The sequence below is a fragment of the Lissotriton helveticus genome, chromosome 7 (genome assembly GCF_964261635.1).
Source record: "Lissotriton helveticus chromosome 7, aLisHel1.1, whole genome shotgun sequence".
Taxonomy (NCBI): Eukaryota; Metazoa; Chordata; class Amphibia; order Caudata; family Salamandridae; genus Lissotriton; species Lissotriton helveticus.
In genome coordinates, this window is record NC_136068.1 from 1,686,900,167 (window position 1) to 1,686,920,886 (window position 20,720).

The 20,720-nt window shown below is 42.8% G+C and overlaps 1 protein-coding gene across 4 annotated transcripts in view; it reads left to right on the top strand.

Annotated features, from left to right (window-relative positions):
- The window catches only part of HPN (hepsin), a 432,603-nt gene that overhangs the window by 135,350 nt on the left and 276,533 nt on the right, over window positions 1-20,720 (top strand). For 3 of the 4 annotated variants that reach the window (XM_078655375.1, XM_078655378.1, XM_078655376.1), the window contains one exon: window positions 13,821-13,931. The exons of the other annotated variant lie outside the window; for it this stretch is intronic. The gene's annotated coding sequence lies outside the window, so the exon portion shown is untranslated. The remainder of the gene's footprint in view (window positions 1-13,820; window positions 13,932-20,720) is intronic. 4 annotated transcript variants of the gene reach the window in all.

Genomic DNA, 20,720 nt, shown 5'->3' on the forward strand with positions numbered 1-20,720 from the left:
CCACGGTGAAACAATTTCCCTAAGTCAAAAACAAAGAAAGCACTGATGTAAAATGCAATCAAAACAAGCATTGGTAAAACTAATAGGTCTCAGCTGTAAAACGCTGAGCTATCCGATTTGTCAGTGCTTGTTTGTATTGACACAAACTGTTGCCAAAATGGCCACAAGTGCTAAACAAACTCATGAGGCAAGCACAAACATACTGATTGGTAGCCATATTGGAATGGGATTTTGTTGTGAATATCTAGGAATACACAACAACGAGATGTAGTTAAACTCTTTTAATGAAATAGCAGGTAGCAGGTAGCAGGTAGCAGGTAGGAGACCACCAACCGCCAGCTTGCGCCGCTCCTGACAACTAAGTCCAGAACCTAGAACTCCCCTTTGATTTACAGTCATGCCAAGTACCACGCATCAGGCGCTAGACTAACGCATTTTAGTGTGGTGGTCCACATCACCCCACTTAAATGCATTGTCACTCATTATAGCACCTCTCAGCTGTCCAGCCAAAGCCTCTATAATGCACCAATAATTAAAGCTGCAGTGGCAGCGCAATGCATGCCACTACGACTGGCTTGGTGCCTCGTTCCTCTGCTCCTGTACTGCAATGTACCACCACCTGACACCACGCGGCCTGACGTCAGGAGAGGAGTCATTGTCAGTGCCCAGTGGAATGGTAGACAGCGTGACTCTCTCAAAGTTGTCAGACTCAATTTGATAAGGTGGGCTGGTGCGAGTGGGCAGCATTTCAAATGCAGTAAATGGCGCAGCTGCTGAGCTGCACTGTGTGTGGGATTGGCAGTGCAGCTGAGCATATTGCTTGACCACAGTTGCAGTGTGGTGGTATAATGGATCCTGCGGGCTGGACCCTCTGAGGTGCACCCAGCCCCAGCATTGGCAGTAGATGGCTCTGCTCAACTCTGAGAAGAAGATTAATCATGCTAAGTGACTAAGTAAAAGTGATTTCATTTTCAGATAATGTATGCAAGTAGTTAACTGTGATAGAACGCATATAGCACTCTAATTGTAGAGGTGCATCATACTCATAGTTTAACGCACCAGCATATGTTCTCAGTATCTTTATGTATTATGTTTTAAATGCGTTTATTCCCCACGTTGACAAGAAGTGTAATGTGCACATTATATAGAATTCACATGTAATAGAAGACACCATTATCTCTATATGCACCCGTTTATGAAGACACTATATTCATATTAATGTAATCGTGTGTTTTAAAGTTGCCTACAGTCTAGGCCCCGAGTTGCAAAGTGTTTACAGTTTCACTTCTTCTGCTACTGAAGAATTAATTAAATGTATCCTTATTTGTGCTAGAAGAGTGTGTTTTCATTCCATTGAAGGTAGAAGGAATGTATCCTCATTATTTTAATTTTGAGAGAGATAACTGGAATGTCTTTGAACGTCTGAGAAAGAGAAGGGAGGACATCCTCTATGCCTGGCCATCTACCCTCCAAGGTCACAAGAAGCAAGGAAGATTTAATTAAAGAAATCATGAAAAAACACCGAAACTGTGGAGAAATGAAACTAAATGTCACGTGATACCTTTGGGAGGGGGCTGAATTAATCCTCTTTTTGTATTATGCACAGGGACAGAAACGGCAGACTTCTAGATTTTCGGAGGAGAAGGAGCATCTTAGAGTGAGCTCTATAGCCTTAAGCTATTTGACCCATTTGACGTGAGTACTTCAAGGAAGTCTACACATGCTGAAACCTTTGAGAACTAAATTAGGGGAACCAGATAGAACTCTCATAAATGAGAGTAGTGTAGGGAAAGATATTTCATACTTCCTTTCCTGATGAAAAGAGAGTTAGATTCCGCCTCTATTTTGGGCTGTGTATTAATCTTGGAGTTTTTAGTTTTGTGTCTCTTTTGCCAAATCAATTATATGCACAGATTTGGCTCTGTATTAATTTTCCTGTATCTATATTCATTGATATTGCTGTGTGTTTATATACAATTATTTCTGGCCTTATGATAAAAAATCCATAACTAGATTTTGGAGTCTGTGGTCCTTACAGCATGACTACTTTATAAGTATACTTTTAATGTGTTGTTTTTCCCCTTGACAAATTTTAGCAGGCAAATAGAAGACCATCCTAGCTGAACTTAATTAGTAAGGCAAGGCTGAAGTTTGGCTCTATCAACTGTCAGTATCTAGTAGCAGGCGGCACTTCGGAGCCCTGAGACGCTCACTTCCTTATACTGGTGTGACATTTGCAATAATGCAGTCTGCCTGGCTGTGAGTGCTCGGTGTGTCTCACAGCCTGTCCTGAGGTTTGCCCAATCATGCCTATCACATGCAGACTACAGTGGCTGCTATCCGCAAGTCAGCTGTCTCTATAAGTAATTATGGTATGGGTTGAGGCAGCTGAGATCCATTTTAGGACCACTCACATCCTGCTACAGTCTGGGCACGGGTCCTGAATAGGACAGAGAGAGTGGCCTGGAGTTCAGTGCAGCTTCTCCCCTCCTTTCTCATTGAATTGATTTGCAGGGAGGAGCCTGGTGCCCAGTGAGTGGGCGTACTACTAGGCTGCTTAAAGCTGGCAAAATGTCTGCCTGGCTGCCCAGCAACAGAATAGTGTTCCATGTTCCTTGTTGTCCAACCCGAGACCCCCAAAATTGTATCTGTCACCTGGCAACACTATCACCCACTGTTTACCAGTGTCTGACTTGCTATGCTCCCTGTCCGGGGGACATGGCCAGCTGAGCAGGAGGTTTGTTATTATCTTTAAAAACCAGGCCAGGCTGCATGTCTCTCTCCAAACAGCCATAGCGCAGTGCCACCAGTTCACAGAGAGCTACTGCTTGCATAGTGACTGTCACTTGAGACAGACTACTTTTTCTTTTACCAGGGCATGTCGGGATCTGAAGGCAGAGTGTTGGATTCAGGGTCTTTCGATGTTTGCTGTGCCCCAGGCTTCAAACAGCGATACAGAGCGGACAGAATACCTGACTTCAAACCGTGCTGCTTCTGTGGTGTTTACATGTTTTATCTCTTCTTGCACATGTAAAGAAAACACATTTGCAGCAGTTTTAGGATCCTCTTGGAGTTTCTCGTTGCTCAAAAGGGTCAAATTTCTGATATTTATGTTTCCCACGTCTTCTTTGCTTGATTTTTGTTTGCAAGAAAGCGCCACTCATAATCGTTAATATGTTACTCATAATTACACTGAAATTGTGAAATTGTCACACATAGCAATCTGAAACCTTGGCAGGTATGCATTTATCCAACATCCATACACCAATACATGCTCTCAACCACTTACAGAGAAAACAAGAAATGGCATAAAAGATTCAAATAACAATATATAACAGTTTTCTTTTAAAGAAATGCCGTTCCAAGGTGACTGTCAATGTGTACACATGGATTGTGAAACATGTGAGTGCTCTTGATGCCTGAAGCTATTCCAAGATTGCGACCAATGTGTGCCCATGCACGAGCTACTATCATAATAATCCAGTGTCCATTTTCAGATTTTCATTCACCATTCCAACATGGACGACAACCATTTTAAAACACTAAATTAAAAGTGAAAAATAAAGTGGGTGGCAGCGCCAGAAGCAAGTGACCTAGCAGCGCTTTGTAGTTGGCTGGTACTAAATAATAAATAAATAATTCACAAATTGAAAATAGGGAGTATAATCTGAAGGGTCTGGGGGGTATTCAGATGGCAAGAAGAACAAGCAGACAGGACTGAGACTAAGGCTAGCCATGGGCTCTCAAGGACATACATGCTGACCCTCCTGATTCACTCTTGAACTCACTGCTCAGCAAGCCCCTGCCTAGGCAAACACAACATTCTAACAGGAGACAGGCAGAACAGCCAAAGATGAGCAAGGGGGTGGCAAGGAACGAATGAATAAATGCAGAGACTTGTAGAGTGCACAGCTGCTCAAAAAGAGTGTCCCAGGGCTATGTGGAATGTGAGATAGGAAAATATGCAGAAAGACTAAAGTGTGAAAAGCCAAGTCTCGAGTTTCTCTCTAAAAGGCCACTCTCCATCACTTTGAAGCAGTTCAACAGGAAGCCTATTCCAGGCTTGTGTGCCCAGAAGATAAAATGATCTGCTTCCTGCTTTTGCCAGCCAGACATTAGTAACTTTGGCCAAGTGGCCACAGGAAGAGTGCAAGATTCTAGAAGGAGTACAATGATGTATCCTGGATGACACCTGAGTGGTTCATTGCTCTATACATAATTACAAGGATTTTGAAAAGGGTTTTGAACAGGATTCTCTTATTAACAGCGAAGCTGTCCAGGTCCCTCAAATATAGCAAGACAGAAGCTTGTCTATGTAAATTGAGAGCCAGACGAGCTGCCGCATTCTGGACCGTTTGCAGTTTCCTCACCAGATACTGTTTAAGACCAGCATCAAGGGCATTGGCATAATCCAGCCTGGACAAAATCAAGGCCAGGCTCACTGTTATCCATCAGTTATAAAGAGGAAATGCAAGACCAAACACGTTCTGACTACTGTGTTGATTTGTTTGTGCAGTGTCAACTGTATCAAACTTCACATCCATGTTTTTACCATGTCAGCTTGTAGGATGGGCGGGGAAGCCCTATTTAGCTAGTGTGCTCGCAGATAGGGCTGAAATTTTAACAAAAGCTAAGGACCTCTGTCTTATTAGTGTTGCATTGCAGTTGATTGAAACTCTTCCATTAAAAATGTGTTGATAAGAAGGGTTTAATGGCATCTTTGGCAATTGACTTACTGTTCTTAAAGAGGGCACCCCTATTGAGACACAGCTGTTACCAGACAAGAAAGGTGGTCCTGGCATCTGTCCTCAAGAAAAGATTTAAGCCACTTCAGTGATTCGGTGCTGTGCCCATGTCATAAAGGCGGGTGAGCAACCTGAGGGTGGAACCATGCCAAATGACGACGAAAGCTCTAGCAGTACCAAGACTGCCTTTCCTCCTTCATCTACAGGGCTTTTTATCAGTTCAGACACTTCGAAAAGCGGTGTCTCTGTACTGAATTTTGGCTAAACCCAGACTGGCTCGCGTGAAGAAGCATATTAGAATCTGCTGGTAAACAAACTTCTCAGCAATTTTTGACAGGGCTGTCATCAAGGAAATAAGCCTGTAATTGCTTTGATTATTGAGGTTTAAGTTAGGTTTTTTAAAAGGGGAAAACATTTGGCCTGCTGAAAAGAAACAGATTGCACACCTTTTATATAGGTGTACATGAGAATAAAAGAGACTACAAGAGAGGGTCCCAGCTCAGAATCCCCCCACCATCAACATTCTCCACTGCAGCCTTTCTGGAAGCCTGCCAATCATCAGTCTACCTCGCAACAATAACACATTTACTTCACACAAACAGCAAACTGTGCTATACCTTTTAGAGCCCATTAACCAGACTCAATCCACAATTGTGACACACATTTTGATGCAAGAGTACCACAGAAGCCATCCCAAATTCATCGTCTGACTTTTGCTCCCCAGCCCAGAATTGGAGCTACAAGGATTAAGTGATTATCAAACAGGACAGAGGCAGAGATTGTCACCCATACAGAAGTTCCACAATGACCAGCTTCAGTGTAAAAACTACCCTATTAGAAGTATTTTTGCCAATAAACAAGTGTAGACAGAGGAAGTTGGAACAAGATCAGTTAGAGAAGGAAGATAAATGTACCTATACGCACACTCAATAGCTGCTCACTCAAAAAGCCGCTCACACACCAACTCGCTCACCCATACATCAATTCACACAGTCACTCAGTCACCCATACAGCCACTCACACAGCCATACAGTCACTCACACCCCCTCACACACAAATGTAACTACTCACACAGCCCCTTGTGAACCCATACAGCCACTCACACACCCACTCATTCTCCAATACAGCTATTCGCACAGCCATCCATTCACCCATACGGCCACTTACACGCCCATACAGCCACTCAGAAATCTACTCCCACACTGATACAGTCACACAGCCACTAAGATGAGATCTATTAGAAATATTATGACTAAGTACTAGTGCATAAAGAATAGTAATTTTACTTTACCTGCAGATTTGTATTTGTCTTTAAGTCTTAGAAAAGTTTACAAAACACACTCATGGGATGATGTCATCAGTGATGCATTTGAGATGTATCAGTGATGTCATCAGTGTTGTCACTGACCATGTCATGAGTTATGTAATATGTGAGGTCATAAGGCTTGCCCGAGTGTTGTGGAGGGTAGTGAGGGCGGCCGAGCGTCATTTCCGGCTGGGAGTGTGGAGCGAGGGGTTAGCATTCTAGCCTACTTAAGGGACATGCCTTTCCCTACGCGCAGCGGACGCACGCTACACCGAGGTTACTCGCACTAGCTGTAATAGGTGGACGCTACCTCTACTCGCTATTTTTTTTTTTATCTTTTTCAACTGACAAAGTTTGTGTGTTTACCTGCATTCCTGGTCACGACTACTCTTGTGCCCCATACCTTCACTCTTCTGCCCCTACCCCGGTCCACCAGGGGCTTGCCCAATTGTTGTGGAGGGTAGTGAGGGCGGCCGAGCGTCATTTCCGGTTGTGAGGGTGGAGCGAGGGTTAGCATTCTAACCTACTTAACGGACATGCCTTTCCCTACGCGCAGCGGACGCGTGCTGGCGCGCAAGGCAAGCCCGCAGGCGCCCAGCCGCGCCTGTTCCGCAACCAGCACCAGCCATGCTGCCGTCTGCCCTCACACTATCAGACTATGCTGGACTAGGTCCCAGCTATTGTCTTTGAGACAAGGTGACTGCACTCGCCCTGTGAGCTGTAGTCCGTCTGGACTTGTTAAGGAGGATTTCAGATGTGATAACTGTTCGTTCACTCTGAAACCTTCCAGTAAACTTCCCCCCTTACAGGCCAGAGGTGCCCTGCACCCCAATCCCCCAAAATCTGTCAGAGCCTGGCTGCTGAATTGTAGATCTCTCCTGTGTCACGTGGAAGATATTTGGCTCTCTCTTTCAACCAACTCTTGGGATCTTATGTTCTTAACAGAGACATGGGTCAAGGATTCCTCCAACCCAAATATTAATCTGGCAATTCCCCCAGACTATCGCTTTGTTGGGATCAATCGCCCGGGTATTAAGGCAGGTGGCGAGATCGACATTATCCTTGGATCCCACTGGAGGATCACATCTAGAAAACTTACCAACCTTGGGCCTGTCGAAGCTATGTATTTTTCCATCCTAGATGCCTCCACTCTTATTCTAGCTGGTATCTTGCTATATAACCCCCTTGCACCTCGCCATCTCCTATCACAAAACTCCTTGCCTCTATTGCGGATCTCTCCCTTAAACACCCCCATTTTATTGTTCTTGGAGATTTTAATACTCATGTGGACGTCACCGCGTGCACATAGGCTAGATATCTCCTGGATACCATGCAGGGCCTCAACATGCGGCAACAGGTACACTGCCCGACACACCTCGCAGGCCATACCCTAGATCTGATAATTTCCAATCATTCCGGTCTCACAACCTTCTCTCCGATACCCCTCACTTTGTCTCACCATTACCTGATCCCTTTCCAGTTGACTATTCCCCAGCCATCAGATATACCAACTAAAGCCAGAGACTTGGGCAGAAAATGGCACAAGGTCACCTGTGATGCCCTTGAACCTAGGCTGCCCAAATCGTTCAGACAGACATCCAACCTTTCCTCTGCCATTGACGCCATTGCTCCTTCAAGACCCATATCTTCATTTAGAACAAAGCCCTCTGTACCTTGGTTTTCTGCTGTCCTTCGCATAGAAAAAAAGGAATTGTAAAAAACTGGAACGCAATTGGAGATGATCGTATGATACTGTCGCCAAAGCCACCTACAGATTCGCATTAAAAAGATTTCATAAACTTAAGCTGCCACTATGAGGGAATATTTTGTCAGGAAATTAATGCAGCCGAGGACACTTCCAAAATGTTATTTAAAATTGTGAAGGAATTTGCCAAACCCCCAGCCTTGTCGTATCCGATCCCACCTAGTCAAACCCTCTGTGACGGTCTTTCGAATTTCTTCTATGACAAAATTGCTGATATCTCTGCCTCTTTCACTCCCACCTCAGCATCACCTTTGTCAATCCCCAGGGTCCCCGTTGAGGAGGCGTTTGTATCTTTCAAACCCTTGTCCATGGACACTGCAGAGACCAGGCTTCGATTATGTAAGTCCGGGGCACCTCTCGACCCTGCCCCCGCCCAGGTACTCAGCATTTTGGCCCCCCTCTTGGTGGGCCCATTACTCTCCATATGGTATACATCGCTGCGCTCGGGACAGTTTCCCTCCTTATGGAAGCAGAATATGCTGATCCCCATCTTGAAGAAAGCTGGTGCTGACCCCTCAGTGTTCAGCAATTATCGGCCTACCTCGCTTCTCCCTAGGCCAGCCAAAATACTCGAGAAAGTTGTGCAAGAGCAACTAGCCGATTATCTGGAGTCCAGACTACTACTCCATGACTCACAGTCGGGCTTCAGATTCGGTTTCAGCACAGAGACTGCCCTACTGGAGGTATCCGAGAGTATTCGCGAATGCGTAGATGTAGGCGAGGAGGCCATGCTGGTGCTCCTCGACTTATCCGTGGTGTTCGATACCGTCTCGCATACCATCCTGCTGGATAGACTATCCAGCTTTGGGATACGGGACACCCATTTGGCCTGGATTAGGTCTTTTCTGACGGGCAGAACGCAGCGGGTCCACCTTCGACCTTTTGTTTCTGAGTATAAACCGCTTACTTGTGGCGTACCACAGGGCTTTGCACTTAGGCCCACATGCATCAAGGTAAATTGCATTCGCAAACGGTGCGAATCGCAAAATTCGGCCGTTTGCGAATGCAATTCTCAAATTTTGGATGCATCATGTTTTTTGCAATTTTAGGAATCGCAACCATGTTGCGATTTCTAAAATTGCGATCGCATTTAAGAAATCGCTATTTGAGATTTCTTAAATGCAATGCATGATTATTTTTATATTGCGAATTCGCAATTTGGAAGGGGTAAATTAGCATGAAGTTGAACTTCATGCTAATTTACCAAAAACTTTCAAACATGCACAAGTTACATATTTGAAACTTTTAATTTACACACACACATGTTCTTGGGGCATGTGTGTGTGTAAATGGATCTTAAAGTTAAATTTCAGGGGTGCAGGGAGGTGTTCTTTGGACCCCCCCTGCACCCTTGAAATTGCATTCACATTTTCCGATTCGCAAAATGAAATTCGCAAAATGTGAATGCCTTCCTATTCATTCCTATGGGCCTTTTGGCCCATAGGAATCAATGGGAAGGGTTTCCTTAATTGCAATTCGCAATTTGTGAATCGCAATTAAGGAAAAATACTGAATCGCACAAAAAAATGCGAATTTTTCATGCATTGCCATTTGCGATTTCTATATTGCGATTCCTTAATTTTCGCAATTTAGGAATCGCAAACGGCAACAATGATGCATCTACCCATTAGTCCTCTCTTTTTTAATGTTTACCTTTCTTCTCTGGCTGAGGTTGTTGAATCCTGGGGGGTCAGAGTGATCTCTTACGCGGATGACACTCAGCTGGTGTTTTCCTTTAGAGATCACTCTGAACGGCGGCTTTACCAACTTTAGACGCTGCCTCATCAACATCTCCTCCTGGATGACTCTCAACACCCTTAAACTGAACACCGATAAAACTGAGGTGTTATTCTTCAACCAGAGCACCTTACTTCCTTCTATTTTGTGGTGGCCATCAGAACTTAATCCCCCCCCCCGGTCCCAGTTAAATCAGCACGAAACCTGGGCTTTCATTTTGACAATAAATTGTCCTGTGAGACACAAATCAATAAGGTCACCTCGGCTTGCTTTGGTAAGCTCCGCATGATTAGGAAAATTCTTTCTTTCCTCCCCCTCGACTCGCGCAGGACTGTCATTCATGCTTTAATCACCTCACACCCGGACTATTCCAACACCCTGTATGCTGAAGCTCCGGCATACCTGATTAAATGACTACAATTGGTGCAGAATGCCGCTGCTAGGCTGATCTGTGATATTCCCTATCGCCACTCAATCACCCCACACCTGAGGAAACTTCATTGGCTGCCAGTCATTTATCGCATCCAATTTAATTCCTTGGTGCTGGCTTTCAAGGCACTTAATGGCCTTGGCCCGGCCTATCTCAGATGCAGACTAAAGCCAGTTCAGTCTGCTCGCGCTCTGAGATCTAACCATCTTCGCCTTCTCTACTCTCGCCATTCTAGGACAGGGGGAAGAGCCTTCACTGTGGTGACGGCCAAACTGTGGAATAGCCTCCCACTGTGTCTTTGGCTGATCGCATCTGAACCAGTGTTCCGACGCAAACTGAAAAGATATCTTTTTTCCAACCTATAGCCACTCCTCGCCTGACTCCTTGGTGCCGCCTCAGTCTGTAGCCCAGGGACACCCTGGTTGGGGGTAGCTGCGCGCTTTACAAGCGTCAAAATAAATAAATAAATAAATAAATAAATAAACAGTGTTTTACTGAAGCGTAAGTCATAGTTAGCTCACATAACTATAACTGCTGAATTTTCATTGGTTTCAATGGTTTTGTATGAGTGAATTCTGAGCCTAACTATAACGTCCCTGTAACCTTTATTTTTTCAGTAAATATACATATATATGTATGTAGCTATATACTTAATATAAAGTCGTATGATTGAGAACACCCAAAAAGAACTGAGAAAAATGAATGAAAGCATAGACATACAAGCAAGACTTAACATATGCTAGTACGGTCTTCATGGCAAGCAAAATATGGGAGGAAATCTAAAGAGCCACAGCTTTCAAATATATTAAACCAATACTGATGCACAGGTGCTACTATTTGAAGAGCCGTGCAACAGTAGTTAGATGAGCCAGCTGAGTTGGCTAAGGTATTTTACTGTTCATAGCAGGGCAGCTTCAAGAGCCTCACCCCTCCCCCCCCCCCCCCCCCAAGAAGATCATCTAGGGACACAGCAGATTCAATGGAGCAAACTGTGAAGCTTTAATCTGAAATGCATCCTGTTATTGACATCAACACAAGTGGCATGGTTGTAGAGGACAGGAACATTTGTGCCTAATTTACAAAAGGATTTTGTGGTAGCATAGCCTCTGATTCACTAAACCACAGAGTTTGTGATAGCGAAACACCTTTTTGTACGTAGCAGATCCTTTTTACGAATCAACAAAGTCTGTTTCGTGAACAGCATTTTGCGGCCCATTACAAATCATAAATAGGAACGGGCACCCCTCGCCTGCATGGGGTCAAAATAGAATGCATCAATGCTTTGTGACCACAAATGTTGGGCAGTCTCAGAGGGAGCATGTAGTGAATGCAGCACACATAGAACATGCATTTGCAATGCCATAGGTCTTTCATTTGCAAGAGTTTAAGCTATTGGCATTGTAAATTACAATGCATTAATTTATCTGTTTTGATAATTAAACATAAACAAAAGGCATTGTCATTTACGGAGCCAATAGCTCAAACTCTTGTAAATGCAAGACCTACTTCAGTTTAAAGAAGCAACATTGTTCCGGCTACTTGGAAAGTGAAAGAGCGCATGGTGCACTTAATGTTGCAGGAAAGCATGTTGTGCAAATACAGACAAGGTAGTACAAAGCCTATTAACAAATCAGAATCCAACATTTAGAAAGCACAATGACACAAGCGAATGAAAAAAATGGGTGGCAAGTGGGCGGAACTTCAAATCCATACTCGAATACAGCATGCCTCGCAGAGCCCATGCAATGGGCTTCTAAATAAGCCCCTCAATATTTAATATTCATTAGGTGTTTTGATTTGTGACCCTATTAAAATGTCCTTCGCTCAATGTGACCTATTAGTACTTAGGTTGCATCACAAAATGACAGGATGATCGATGTCAGGGTGCAATTTGCATGCACTATTTGTAACCTCTGTGTGCATACAATTACTGTGTGTCTAGTTATTACAAACATCGCTAAAACTGCAAAAGATAGCCGCATTTTTCTTGCAGCAGCATTTTAAAAAGATGATTTTTAAAATTGTTATATACCACAATCATCAATTCCAATTTATTGTTAAAAAGTGGAGCATCAAGTAATTAAGTTATCAGTCTAGTGCTTATACAAAGGGTTCCTTGCATGCGTCTTTGACTGGAATGAAAATTACAGCTTCTCTTTCGAGAGTCATGTGACAGGGAAGGCAGGATGTCCAAGCCTATTATTGTTTAAAAAACAATTTACCAGCCTTTAATTGTGTTTAATAAGAAGACTTAGGGGCATATTACCAAGCAAATTATCGCTATTGCTTGGTTAGAGACAAAATTTTACCGCTGAGCTGCGGCGATTTTTATCGCAGATAAACCTTGGTATTACCAAGGTTTTTCGCAAATGCGATAAAAAACGACCGCAATGCATGAATATCGCTGAAAAGTCCCGATATTCATGCATTACCGAGCTAATGCTCTTAGCCATGTTATCCACCTCCCATTGGATAACATGGCTAAGAACTGCTCAGGGCAGGTGTTAGCTTTTGGAGATATTCGCGCTTAGCGCGAATATCTCCAAAAGTTGGTAATAGGAGATAGCGATGTTAGCGACTGTTTCCAGTCGCTAACATCTTGGCACGCCCACTTTGCATGTCATTAGTGATAAATATCACTGACATGCAAAGTGGGGCCCAAGATGGTCGTTATCTCCTACTAGCTGTCGCTAACTGGTGTTAGCGACAGCTAGGTAATAGGGAGATAATTTTATCTCCGCTTTCTTGGCTTTTAAAGCCAAAAAAGCGGAGATAAACCCCCTTGATAATATGCCCCTTAGTTAATTGTCTTTGCCCAAAGGCAAATTAGGTAAATTGCGGGAAAATACGCTTATGAAACTATCAAATCTTTCCACACAAATGGCATAAACATATCTTTTCTTTCACAAAAATAGCTGATGGAATCTTTTATAAACAAACCTCGTTAAAACAATAGCTTAAAAATGTTAAAAAGGGTTTTGTGCCAAAAATATAATCGAATATGACAAAAGAATAGATTCTTGGAGAAAGACCTATTTCTCACAAAATAAAATCGATGCTTAAAATATATTTATTCACTTAGCTTTTAGATACATCAGAACACTTTTCAGATTTTAGCCTTGTACACGATTAGTTCTATGGGGGCATTAAATGAAATATTGAACATCTCAGTTGCCAGGGAGTTTCCAATTATTTCAAAATTCCTCTAATGCCACACGAAAAATGCTTTCCCCTGTTCCACTGTATGCCTCGCAGGTGCTGTACCACACCTGTTTAAGTGATGTCAAACGACCAAAGCCATATCTCCACTTTTTTCAATCCACTTGTCACCCAATCAGGAATGTATTTATTATGCATGATTTGTTAATGCCAAACACATTTTTAATGAATTCTGCGACCACTTAATTGCAGAAATTTTCAAGGGAGAAACACATACAAATATGTACAAATACGTGCTTATGAGTTTCCTGTTCTAAAACAATCTAAAATTCGCGGTTAACAATAGAACAAAAAACGTATACTTTCTTATTAAAAAATAAATACATACAAATAAAGACCTTGAGTTCAACCTTTTGAGAAGTGATGACAAGGGGACAGGGCAAAGAACAATCGGTGCTGGCAGAGCGTTCCCACACTGCCCTTTTGCTCATTAACTAGTTTGTTACACTGACGTCAACCCTGGTTGCAGAACAACTACTTTGGCACAGTCAAAGAATTGGCAAGTTTCTACTAAACCTCATTAACAAAGTGTGTTACCCATAAACACATGGCTAGATTCTGTGCCTACAGCTTTGGTGCATGGGAATGAAACGTAATCTTGTCTCTTTTTCTTTTAAGAGTGTTATCCAAATACAACGTCACGATACCCTGATTCTGGATTGCGACGTCTGCTCCTGGACTCCAGGTGGATCATTAACTTTTACCCAGCAGAAATGGCAGCGAAGGACGGTGAGTAAAGCAAACAGACTACTGGTGGGGTTCCCAGGACAGGACAATATGTCTCCTCTTTGGCAGGGTCGACATTAAACATTAACTTGATGTGGGATGATGGACAAGTATTGCCTGCCTCCCATGACATGTCCAAGAGGTGATGGAGAGAAGGGGAATTTCCCAAGAGCACAGAACTGGTCCATCAATCCCCTGGAACCCAAATGTCTTTCACGTGGGATGGTAATGTCAGCGTTTAATAAAAATATCCCCTCTGAACATTTCCCAGAGATAGACAATACTTTTGCATAATATAGTTTGACCGATCCCCCTCATTGGGCACATTATATCCTATTATTAGTAATTACAATAGCCAGCGGAGCCCCGGTCCCAGAGTCATTGTTAGGGCCACTAAAGTGTTCCCCATTTACAAAAAGGGTGCTAGGGACGATCCTTCCAATTATAGACCAATCAGCCTGATTGATGCTTTGCAGAATGTCTTCGGCCGAGTGCTTGCGCATAGTATACAGTTATGGACTGAGTATGAAGCCATCCTTTCCCAATACCTGGACAGATTTAGACAAAAGACTGGGACAATGAATCAGGTATTTAGACTCCACCTTGTTTATTGGAAGGTAGTGGTGTTAGGCAAAGGCAGTCTCTAGCTCACATTTATCGACTTGAAGACTGACTTTGACCTGGCCCCTAGATCCAAACTGTGAATGACGCTTGGCGCGATGGGCATCCCCCTTTGTCCTTAAACTGCTGATCTGGCTCCACGAGGGCAACTTTGCCCAGGTCAGGTGTTGGGGGTGCAGGGGCAGCTAATAGAATGCATCCCTGTCAACAGAGGTGTCCGACAGGCCTGTGTTCTGGCCCCAACTTTGTTCTCCCTGTATGTGAATGGGGTGGTCGATTTTCTTCAGGAGGAGTCTGCAGACTCGCCTATCCTGGTGGGCAGCACGGTACCAACTTTGTTGTTTACAGATGATACCCCGCTGATATCTAAGACCCCAATTGGGTTGCAACGCCTCATTGACAGATTCCAACTCTTATACGATAATCGGGGACTGGTCATAAACAGCTCAAAAACTAAGGGCCCGATTCACAGAACTAACTTAAGACAAAATCCTAAACTTACTACTTTTGGTATTCACAGAAGTTAGGATTTTGTCTTAAGACACACTTAAGACAGACTTAAGACAGATTTAAGACAAACTTAAGACAAAATCCTAACTTAAATCTGTCTTAAGTTTGTCTTAAGACAAAATCCTAACTTCTGTGAATACCAAAAGTAGTAAGTTTAGGATTTTGTCTTAAGTTAGTTCGGTGAATCGGGCCCCTAATGTATATACTTCAACTGCCACCAGTAATATAAGATAGGCCCTTTGCTGGGTGGGGCACCCCTTGAAAGGGTAGATACTTTTGATTACTTAGGTGTATGACTCTCCGCCAAAATGTCTTGGAGACCCCACTTAGCAAAGATGCTGTTGGGACACCAGCTAGTGGCCGTAAAAAAAGGCAAAGAACACCGCCTCTCACACACTAGGCCGGTAGCCCCCGCCTTCCAAGTTTATGACGCCAAAGCAGTTAGCTCTACTCTTTACGAAGCAGAGGTCTGGGGTTTCAACAAGCTTGACAAGCTCTGCCAATCCAAACACAATTTTTTTAAAGATCTAGTAACGCTACCTAAATATGTTCCCCTTATCCCTCTATTGCTGGACATTGGCAGACAGTCAATCGACGATGTAGCTAGGCTACGCCCACTACTTTTTTGGGCTTACTTTAGGCGGACCCCTGAGCTTCTTTCTTATGCTGATGCTCTCACTGAGATCATCCGTCTAGACACTGGCTGCAAAATAGGCTGGATTTCCAAATAAAAAAGAAATGTTGACAGATATTGTACTCCATGGCAATTGGGATAGCCAGGAACCCCCCGAGGAGAGATGCGCTCAAACACCTATATTGGGAATGGGTGGACCAACGGGAGAACCGCAAACCTAATGTGGGCAAACTAACAACAGAATGTTACTCTCATAAACAAATTAGAAATATTGAGCTCATCCTCGACATAATCTAGGTCCCTAGGGACAGGATGTAGTATATACATTTTAGGTTTGGAACCCGCACTGTTCGTGAGACGACTGCGAAATGGCACCCAAGCAATTGAAAAGACTGCCCATGCTGCAAAGCCATGACAGAGAGTACTGCCCATGTAATGGTTGTCTGCCCGGCATAAAACACTTCACGGGCTAAATGGCTAAAATTGAGTTGCCAGCAATTCGGCACAAGGGATCACCACGCAGCATTGCAAATTCTTAGGTCTGATTCTAGACCTCTTTTTGCATGTTGCACAGCAAAGTTTTTAGGATAGGCATGGCTTATTAGGTAGAAAGCTCTTTCAAGAATGGCCCAGTTTTAATTTAAATGGAATTGTAACACATTTTTGTCACAACTCAAAATCTGTTCAAATTCTCATGCACAAGCACTTTACCTGTTAATTTTTGCTGCTATGTTAAGAAAAATGCAATTTTCTTAGCATATTAATGATTTATTATTCAGATGAAGTGCTTACTGTTTTTATCCTTTTTTTGTTTATTCCCATTGGATTAATCAATTGTATATTTGTCTCTGTTGTATTGATTTTTAATCATTTGAATATGACATATATATTATTACGCCAAGGGCCCAATTGATTACCATGTCGTACTGCCTGTTCATACAAGCTCAAGATGTTGCACGTTTATATTCCTCGTTTAAAAAAATGCATTTTTTATCTATAGCTTTTATGAATTTTTTTGTAGAATAAAGCTTATTCAACAGCAACAACAACAATAATATAGTTTGACAAGAAATGAAATGTTTCCCCAAATACGTGTGCTAGGTCAGTGTGTCCACTCTAAATGTCCTGTTTAGAATCCAAGCATGTTTAACGGCTTAACCGTGGCGGTTTTTTCACCGCGGTGCAGACGTTCTAAAGGGTGGCGGGCTGCGTTGGCCATTGGCCGTCGGCAGCACTGGGGAGGGAGTGCAAGGAAGGGGTTAATAAAGTGTTTTCAAAGGCTTGCCGACAGCAGCATCCGCAGGTGAGACATCATTCAAGCTAATCCTAGACCTGACTGGATATACTCCATTAAGAGTGTTTGGAGGGTTACATTGGTGATGTTGTTACTGCCATGGGTTTAAGGTTGTCTCACATGCACCTATGAAGACACATCATGTAAGTCCAAACTGTCATTTCTCTCAACCAGCCTAGATCTCACAGAGAAAACAGACAAGATTAAGATCTTGAGACTGAAGCTCCAAGAGAGATTGTTTTGTTTTATGTATAAATCATACTTTCCTACCCCTAATGAAGCCCAGTGCTTTTGAAGGATGATTCTGCTCTGTTTGCTCTGATTGGTTGGAAGATTGTTCGTTCAGCTATGACCAGTGGTGAGCTCAAATCATATTGCAGCAGACAGGTACCAATGTATTACTGCATGAGCTGAGATATAAAAGAGTGTGGGAGACAAAATCACATATTTCATTTACAAACATGCACAGTTTGTATACTCAGATCAGTTGAAATAATGTTTTATTGAACAGCCAGGTTTTTATTGTTTTATGATTTCTAGGTGATTGTTGATTACCATTATTTTCTTCAAAAGGGTGTTCCAGTGCTTGTATGTTTATAAATGAAAAGAGCTCCTACCAGTGCAGATCAACAGCGAGCCATTTTGGGCCCTATTTTGGTTGTAACCCTGAGCTAAGATTGTAGAAAGTCCATTGATAGCTTATTCAGCAATGCGGACAGCTGTGAATGACATTCATCTTGCAACTGGTAGTCAGATGTTAGCTCAGGTTTAGAACTTTTTTTGCACTGTGTTTTATTGCCCTGACTTCATCATGGTCTAATGATTCTGTGGTTAGGAGTCCATTATAGAGCCCACGGACAGAGTAAAGATGTGATAGCACAATAGAGCTATTGAGGTCTAGACTGTTTGAAAGAAATGAAGGTAGAACAGATAAAGCCTAGTCTTCCCATGGTATCAAGAACACTTTTGGTCAATAGTTTGCTCAACGTTTGAGTACGAGTAATGTTTTATATCACACAGAAATTGTTAAGTTGATTGGGGACAGTCTAATCTCCTTAGGCAATGAGGTGGTGACTCATATTTTCCCATGATCCACTAGTGATGATCTGTGTTTGTGAGGATTTACATTTTATGTGATTCTGCAGCATCCAATGTTGTCCTGTCTGAAGTTATCGTCTGAGCCCTAAGGGGTCAAGATCTGAGGAGGTTTTCAATTTTAGGATGATATGCGTCTCATCAGCATAGATGTAATAAGTAATTTTGAAAGAAGTGGTGACCTTTGGTAGTTGTGACAGAAATGCACTAAATTGAACAGGGATAAGAATCGAGGACACATAACAGTGCGGTGAATTCTGCCTATCTGAAAGAAGGAAGGATGACAGGTTGAGCTGTTTGCATAAAATATAATTTGATCCATTTAAGAGCTAAAGCCTGTATTCAGTGTTTCTTAGTGTTAGGAGTAGTAGATGGTTGTCATGTAGGTATTTGGCAACAACTCCATTAGAGTCAACTTCCTTAAGACCATCCAAAATTGCAGCCACACCAGAATCAGTCCACTTCCGGGTTGGCATCCTTTCTGCCCGAGTGCTACTTATTTTTATTGGAGAAAATCAGATACCCGAGAAGAATGCTGAATCTTCAACAAGCTTAGCCAGAAGCAATCTGTTGGTTATAAGTTTCTAATTTGCTGAACCCAATAAATCAATCCTTGTTTCTTTGGAGTGGTGCTTGATGTAAGCTGTTCTGGTTTACTTGGAAGCTGTAGTGATGGAACGGATTAATTATTGACCGCTCTGGAAGGTATGATGGCAGAGAATGCTCAAATAATGTATTTGAATATATTTGGGTGTCAGGGGTCTATTGGTGAACTAGTCACACTGATAGCCTTGATTTGTTCATTAGTTTATTTTATCAAAGGCAAGTTGAATACACAGATTTTATTTTTTTTTTGTCCTCATATCCACCATGGTAAAAGAAAGCCATCTTGAAACAAGCCAAAGAACCGCTGTCTCAGTGTTATACTGGATGGGATATTATAGTGAGGGGGGACCCGACATCCCACAGCTGTTACTGGCTCAGTCTCACTTTGGCTGCCATTAGGAACGCCCCCAGTACCGTTTCAACCGGGCTTGACCGGTTATCTGTCGCATCGAAGACTGCAACATGGGCACCATAGTTGTGTAATCATTGGACCCGGGGAAAAAAAAAAAAAAAAAAAACCCGGACCTTTATTGTGCCCATACCAGCAAGTACCAGAAGGTTCATTTGTTTTTACTTCCCAGTCTAGCTAGATCCATTCTGGCCGTCTGGAGGATGGATGCCAACCAGTCTCCATGTGAAGGAGGTAGGGGGTCCTTCCACCTCCTGCAAATCTCTCTTCTTGCCAAGAGAATAGTATAGAAGGCAAGACTTCTTGCTGCTCCCTGTGATCCTGATAGGATCCCAAAGATTACCAAGGATATATCTATGATTACTGGGAAGCCCAACGATATTGTGAGGGTCTTCCCTATTGCGTCCCAAAATGTTGCAAGACGAGGGCATTCAAAAAACATATGAGTGTCTGATGCTGCCTGGAGCCCACATCTTGGACATACAACTAGATTCTCTAAAGCAAATTTAGATAACCTCTGGGGAGAGTAATACGCTCTATGCAGGGTATATAAATGATTCCTGCGAAGCCAAGAGGGTTTTACTAAGCTCTTTAGAAGCTCAAATGAGGTTGACCAAAGATTTACTATATCTTGACCCATAATCAAGGTTCCCCAGAGATGTACTGGTAGCGTAAACTCACCATCAGATTCCTCAAGCAGAAGTCTATACCATTTTGAGACCTCCTTTTTAGCTGGACCCAAACTCACTAAGTCCGTTATTACTTGACTAAACCCTCCTAGGATAAACCTGTTCCTTTTAAAAGGTGTAGAGTTATAAACCTGTGTCCAGCTAGTCATTTGTAAGTATTTAAACCTAGAAATAGTTGACCTTGTCCTTGTCTGGAGGTGCTCCCACGAAAGTAAATGTCCCTCATAAAAGAGGTCTCCCCAAACTTTTAGGCCCGCCTCTTTCAGAGGTATGGCAAGGGTGTCTTCTAACCAGGCCGGACTATCAGGTAACCCCCAGAGCGGTGTCATCACAGAAATACCCTTGTTTTATGAAGTTTGTTATTTCGTTCCACATTTTTGCTAACCCGTTTAGAACCTTCAATTTGATCTTTTTAAAGAACTTTGGGTTGCCAAATTTAAATAGGTACCCTGACTGACTTAAACCTTCCCCCTTCAACATGGCTGAAAACATCAAGTCTAGCCCTTGGTCTGTCGTTTTTTTTAACAAGATTCGAGTGTGCGACAGTTGAAATGCCCATGCATATATTTTTAAATCTGGGGCAGCCAGTCCCCCCTTTTCCCATCGCCTCCTCAGCTTCTTCCATTCAATTCTTGGAAGTTTTTTGTTCCAAATAAAAGAAGTAATATCTGACTGTAACTTAGTTATGTATGTCTGATCAAAATAAAGAGGTATCGTGTTAAACAGAAATGAAATCTTGGGCAGGATAACCATCTTAATCAGATTTACTCTCCCAATTAGAGATAGTTGCAAATGAGACCAGGATTGCATCAACTTTCTACATTCTTTGGCAACTGCAGTGAGGTTAGTAATGGCCAGTTTATTGAGATCTTTTATGATATTTAAGCCCAAATAGCGCATTGATTGACCGGGCTGTATCTCCAGTGCCGTAACG